Source organism: Prionailurus viverrinus, chromosome A3 (assembly GCF_022837055.1).
Source record: "Prionailurus viverrinus isolate Anna chromosome A3, UM_Priviv_1.0, whole genome shotgun sequence".
Taxonomy (NCBI): Eukaryota; Metazoa; Chordata; class Mammalia; order Carnivora; family Felidae; genus Prionailurus; species Prionailurus viverrinus.
In genome coordinates this window covers 28943439-28949438 of record NC_062563.1, presented here as the reverse complement: position 1 = coordinate 28949438, position 6000 = coordinate 28943439, and the positions used below count along the sequence as shown (strand labels likewise).

The 6000-nt window shown below is 56.8% G+C and overlaps 1 long non-coding RNA gene across 1 annotated transcript; it reads left to right on the top strand.

Moving 5' to 3' along the window:
- The first annotated feature begins 3464 nt into the window (after positions 1-3464).
- On the top strand, positions 3465-4301 carry LOC125162126 (uncharacterized). Its single transcript, XR_007150903.1, has 2 exons — positions 3465-3651; positions 4092-4301. It is a non-coding gene; the product is annotated as an uncharacterized LOC125162126 (long non-coding RNA).
- Positions 4302-6000: the final 1699 nt, after the last annotated feature.

The following is a 6000-nucleotide window of genomic DNA, read 5'->3' as shown; positions in this document are numbered from 1 at the left end:
AACTATACAGCCCTGGAGCGCCTGGGGGGTCAGTTGGTTAAGTGTCGGAGTCTTGATTTCCGCTCAGGTCCTGATCTCCCGGTTTGTGGGTTTGAGCCCATGAGGTCGGCTCTGCATTGATGGGGAGGGGTCTGCTTGGGATTCTCTCTCTCTCTCTGCCCCTCCCCCTGCTCAAAGTCTCACTCTCTCTCTCTCTCTTTAAAAAAAAAAAAAAAAAAAAGCATTAAAAGCCAAAATGGAACAAAACTGTATGGCCCTGTGGTCAGTCCATCTGGATTTGAACCCAGGCTCTGCCTCTTACTAGCCTCATCACCTTGGGAAATTTTCTTAACTCCCTTGTGCCTCGGTTTCTTCATTTGGGAAATGGGGCCCCCAAGGTGCCTGTGTCACAAATCAGTGTGGAGGATAATAGCTTAGCATATGGAAAGCACTTATGACACGGATTAGCACAGAGGAAGGTCTAGATAAACATTAAGTCACATTATTTTATTATTATTTTTAATGTTCATTTATTTTTAAAAAAAAAATTTTTTTTTAACGTTTATTTATTTTTGAGACAGAGAGAGACAGAGCATGAATGGGGGAGGGTCAGAGAGAGAGAGAGACACAGACTCTGAAACAGGCTCCAGGCTCTGAGCGGTCAGCACAGAGCCCGATGCGGGGCTCGAACTCACGGACCGCGAGATCGTGACCTGAGCCGAAGTCGGCCGCTTAACCGACTGAGCCACCCAGGCGCCCCAATGTTCATTTATTTTTGAAAAAGCCAGAGCACGAGCAGGGCAGGGGCAGGGAGAGAGGGAGACACAGCATCCGAAGCAGGCTCCAGGCTCCGAGCTGTCAGCACAGAGCCCCACGTGGGGCTTGAACCCACGAACCGCGAGCTCACCAGCCGAGCGGAAGTCGACCGCTTAACCGACTGAGCCACCCGGGCGCCCCTATTTTGTTATTATTAAATCCACGTTATTAAGGTAGAACTTCCAAGCAATAAAAGGCACTCATTTTAAGTCACCGTTCCATGAGCTTTGATGGCCACCTGCGCCCATGTAAGGACCACCTCAGTCAACGTAAAGGACACAATGTCCACCTCCCCAGAAGTTCCCTCTGCCCCTTCCGCCAATGTCCTTCCCTTCTCTGGCACCCATTTCTCTGCCTTCTGTCAGGGGAGCTTAAGTTTTGCCGGTTCTAGATCTTGGCCTAAGTGGACTCACACAGTGGGCACCCTTTCGGGTCTTGCTCCTGGTGCACGATGGTTTTTGAGACCCGTCCGCGTGTTGCACGTATCACTACCTTGCTCCTGTCTGTTGCCGTCACTCGCTATGGCCGGTGACTTTCTCAGTCCCAGTGTCCTCATCTGTAAACCAAGGTCAGCAACTTCCACCTCGTGGACTGTGGTGAGGGCCAGGCAGCACCCTGAACCCCCTTGCTGCCCCACACGGCCCCCCCTCCGCTCCCCGGAGAGGGGCCCCCCTCCAACGTCCCAGGGAGCCCGGAGTGCAAAGGGTCAAGGGCTTTGCGGGGCTGATGGAGGCGGGGGGGGGGGGGGGGGGGGGCGGGGAGCAGCCTTCTGAGTAGATGCGCACCCGCGACATAATGGCTGTGTTTATAAAGCAGATTTGTTATTTTTTAATTCTTTGCCTCCGTGTCCTTTCCCCTACTTCCCTCTTTTAAGGGTAATTACGATGCAGGCAGGCACTCCCTGCGAGGAGACAGCTGAAGATTTAATTGTCCCAAGAAAAATTTTCCAGCGAAAGGTCCCCGGGTAACCGCAGCTCCGGGCCCGGCCACCCCAGCGCCTCTGCCCCCCCCCCCCCCCCCCCCAGTGTGATATCAGCGGTAACGCGTTCATCTGCATGTGCACGGGGGCCACTCGCTGGCGCCCCTGGGGACTGGGGCCGAGCGGAGCCCACAGCCTCTGTCGGGCCACCGCCTGCCTGCCATTAAGCCTCACCCGGCCTCCTTCTGGAGACAGCTCCGTGGCCCAGATCCATGCGACCACGACCGGCTGCCGCACCAGCTGACCCGGCCCAGAGCGGGCCCGCGGGGGCAGATGGTTCGGGTGGCTGGGAACCGCACCTTCCGCCACGAGGGCCCGGCCTCTTGTCCTTGGAGCGGGGGCCGGGAGGACACCAGCAGCCCCGGCAGCTTCCAAGTTGGGCCGGCCGCACCAGGGTGGTGCAGTTTCGGGGCAGAGGGAGATCTCTGCAATCTCTCATCGGGTTTTCTAAGCGCGGCCCCAGAGGAGGCATCAAAGGCTCAGACAGCGGTCACTGGCTCTTTGCCTGTTGTGGGGGGGCGGGGGGGGGGCACGCATCCATTTTGAGAAAAGGGACAGCTCTGAGCATGGGATCATGATGAAAGGCAGAATGACTCAGTGGGAAAAGTCAGCCGGATTGGGGTTTGAAACCCGCTTCCAAACCTGCCAGCTGGGGCATTTTCAGTTCTCCTAAGATGCCCCGCAGGCTCCAGCTTCTGGGCTTTTCCACACGCTCTCCTTTCCTCATCTTTCCTCTCCTCCCTCCCTCCCTCCCTCCCTTCCTTCCCACCCACACATCCATCCTTCCCTGCACCTATCCAGCCACCCATTCGTCCTCCCTCCCTCCTTCCCACCCATCCAACAAATATTTATGGGGTGCATCACACCGACTAGGCGCAGGGGTTATACTGGTGAGCATAGCCAGCACCCTCTGTGCCCTGAGGCAGCTCCCAGGGCAGTGCAGGAGGGGGATGTTAATCAAGGAATCCCACGGTCACTAGCCAGAAGCAGTGACCAGGGTTACAAAGAGAGGTCCTGGACGGGGTCCTTACGGTGTTGTTTTAACAAGGGGACGCTCCCAGGTTGGGCATTGGAAGACAATCAGGAAATAGGCCCAGCAGGTGTTCCAAGCAGCGGGCGTAGCATGTGCAAAGGTCCTGTGGTTCATTCCAGGAACCGCGAGGAGGCTGGTGTTGCCAGTGCAAGGAGCGATAGGGAGAGTGATGCAAGACGGGCCTGCAGAGTTTGGCAGGGGCCAGTCCTCACGGGGAAGGGCTGCTTCTGCGCAGCCTGACTCCTTTGGACCCTTTCTATCTGGTGCATTCTTACTCGTCTTTTAGGCCTCAGCTCAGGGTTTCCTCTCGTGAAAGCCTTTATTGCCCTATGCACACTGAGTGAGGTCTGGGAACTTTCTCCCAGTAAGAAAAAGCATCCGGTAGTTGGAAATAAGGCAAAGAAGGTGAAACTTCCTTTCTGTGCCATACTCGGGCATTGTTTAGAAAGGTCCCTGACCTTTGTGGAATCAGTTGACCCCACAAGGAGCGTAGCTGAGCTGGGCTTTGCTATTCTGTTTTTGGCATCCATCGTGTTTCGTAACTTCTCGAAAATTACACACAGACACCTCGTCCAGATGCTCTGGCCCCCGCACACCCCGTGAGCTCATAAGGGTGTGGCCTAGCTTCCGTCGGCCTGGTTTCCCTGGAGGTTTGCAAGGCTAGGCTCACAGCCGGAGCCGGAGAAATAATGACTGGCTGCATGAGTGATCTTGTCTCTTCTCCTCTCCGAGCCTCCATTTTCTTATCCGTGAAATGGACCTCACAGCACCCATCTCCAGTGGAAGTAAACGTTCGGTGACGTGAAGAATTCAGGTGCCCGGGTGGGCTCCTGTCTGGCACATGGTGGGCTTCAGTCTCCCTTCTCCCAGGGGCTGGATCTCCAAGGCAGGAAGTGATATTCTGGTGTTGGGGGGCTCACGGCCTGGCTGGCGGGGGCGAGGGGCGGGCAGACGGGAGAGAGGGGGAACAGGAGGTGTCCTTAAAGAGGTCAGAGGGGGCTTGAGGAAGAGGCCGGGCTGGGTGTTGGATTCCCCAAAGTTGGTAAGAGGGAGCCACCCCAGGCTAAGGAGGGAGGGAGGGACCTGGTAAGATTATTTCAGCCAGCAGGCGAGGCCCACCGTTGTTGAGCTCCTCTGAGAACCTGGCCTTGGTGTGTGGGTGTGAATGTATGTGTGAGCGGTGTTGGGGGGGGGGAGGGAGGTGAGTGTGGATGTGTGTGTGTTGACTGCTGTCTGCCCCACGCCGTTGCCGAGGTCTTAGATCTATTCTCTAACCTTCGCTAGAACCTGCAGGTGAAAGGTCCAGCCCATTTCCCAGGAGAACAAACCGAGGCTCGGAGGTGAAGCCACCGGCTCAAGGTCACAGGCGAGGACTCTGCAGCCGCCCACGCCTGTGTAGCCCTGGGTGGCGGGAGGAGGGCGTAGGCGTGGGGCGAGGCGGGGAGGCAGCCTCCGTAGGCAGAGCGATGACAGATAAATGGCTTGTCCTGTAAAGGCTGCACTTTTTCTTTTCCTGTTCTGCTTGCTCCGTTGGTCACTGGGGTGCTATCTCTCCACGTTCCCAGAGCCCTCACCGGGGCCAGGCCCCGGGCTGGGCTCCAGGACTGTCAGGTCGGGGCAGGCAACCACAGTTTGGGGGGGGGGTGAATCCCCAGGGGGACGGGGCACCGGTCTCTTGTGGGGTCTGACTTCTACACGGGGAAATGCAGACACGTTAAATGTGCACTTGACGGAGATTAATGTCCACAAGCCCCCACATAACACCACTCATGTGGAGATACAGGACCTCCCGTCACCCAGAGGGCTCCTCAGACCCCTTCCCATCGCTGCCTCCCTACAAGGATCGTCCCCCACCACCCCCCTCCGCCCCCCACCCCTGTTTCCAAGGTTTTGCCTGTTTTTGGACATCTGGGGCACATGTCTTTTCGGAAAGCATTTTCTGATTTTTTTTTAAATGTTATTCATTTGGAAAGAAAGAGAGAGACAGAGTTCACGCATGGGAGGGGCAGAGGGAGAGAGAGAGAATCTCAAGCAGACTAGTGCTGTCAGGGCAGAGCTCGACGTGGAGCTCGACCTCGTGAACTGTGAGATCATGACCTGAGCCGAAATCGAGAGTGGGAGGCCCAGCCACCCAGGCGCCCCAGTGTTTTCGATTATAAAGTCTCGCATTCGGAAAACAAGCCCAGACCCCAGTAAACACAGTGCCGTGGTTAAGGGAGGGCAGGAGAGACCCCACTGGTGGCAGGCTGAGCCCCAGGGAAGCCCAAGCAAGGCTGCTGACCAGGCAGGTGACGGGGGCCCCCCTGATACTCTGATGTTTTGGTAGCAGAGACCACGTGGTGTCTCCTGGCTCCCAGCAGAGCCCAGTGCCTGCCAACACGTCTGTGCCCCCTGCTGTGTCTCCAGCAACCCCCCCCCCCCCCGCCCCCCACCCCCTGGCCCTGTCGCGCCCGCCCGGTGCCCACGCACACCCACAGTGACGCCACTTCCTGGACGGCGGGTGGCCCCTGGACAAGATGTGCCATCTCTCTGTGCTTCAATGTCTTTCTTAAACAGAGGATCATCATAGCCCCTACCTTGTAGGTTTGTTAAGAGGACGGAGTGAATCGATTTTAAATAAGTTAATATTTATACAGAGTTGAGGAGGCCGACACGAAAAAAAGCGCTTATGTAAAAATTAAATAAACAAACCTCTGTCCAATTTTGGCTGGTGGGAATATGCTAGAACACGCGGGGTTTTTCACAGTGGGGTGTTAGAATCTCGTGGAGAAGGCAGAGATTTTGCTGATTATCACGTAAAGGGGGGGGAAGGGGGCCGCAAATGCCCTCTGGGTCCTCGCGTGGTGGGGGTTGGGTTGGAGGGGGCTGGAGGAGGTCGATGGAGTCCTGTGGTTCTCCTTTGCACAACGCGGAACCAGAGGAGGTACCCGATAAATGCCAACTGCTTGACTGATTTCCTGGCGGGCAGGAAGAGGGTCACTTGGCTCCTATCAACTTTCATTCCGCCTGCCAGCCCGCAGCCCTGGAGATTTGGGCCTTGGAGAAGCAAGGCCCAGGTGCTGCATAAAATCCATCCTGCAAGTCTCTTTGCCTGGACACGCAGTCCGTCACACCACCCCCCACCCCCCAGCCCTTCCCAGAAAACGGGAGGCATTTCCCCACCCACTCGGCCTGGACACATGCCTTGAACACC